We start from the raw sequence: 464 nt of genomic DNA, 5'->3' as shown, positions 1-464 counted from the left end.
TTACTTCTATTTAAATAGAAGTATATCAAGATAAATCACACACTTTCCTGTTTGTTAAATAGTTGTTAGCTAATTAAGTTACTAAGTTTGATTAGTTGATAATCTTAATTAATTATAAAAGATGTTTGATAAATTAACTGTTAAGTTTATAGAAAATATTAATTAAAAAATTATTTTTTTAAATACCTTTTAAAATTTTAATGTTTTAGAATAATAAATTATGACAAAAATAATTAATTAAACAATAATATTAATTATTTAATCAAATCAAACAATCAAAGCTTATGTTTCACCTACCTTAAAGGCTTAAACTATCATTAAAAATATATACTCCGTATATATTTATTATTTTATGTTTGTTTTTAACAAGTTTTTCATATTGCCGTTTCAAAAAACAAACTCTTTTTAAATTCAAAATTCAATAGTAACGTCGACAGTGTGTCACTTATATTATGGCTGATATT

This window comes from Ipomoea nil, unplaced genomic scaffold (assembly GCF_001879475.1).
Source record: "Ipomoea nil cultivar Tokyo-kokei standard unplaced genomic scaffold, Asagao_1.1 scaffold2159, whole genome shotgun sequence".
NCBI lineage: Eukaryota > Viridiplantae > Streptophyta > Magnoliopsida > Solanales > Convolvulaceae > Ipomoea > Ipomoea nil.
The sequence above is the reverse complement of the archived record's forward strand: the minus strand, read 5'-3'. Positions refer to the sequence as shown.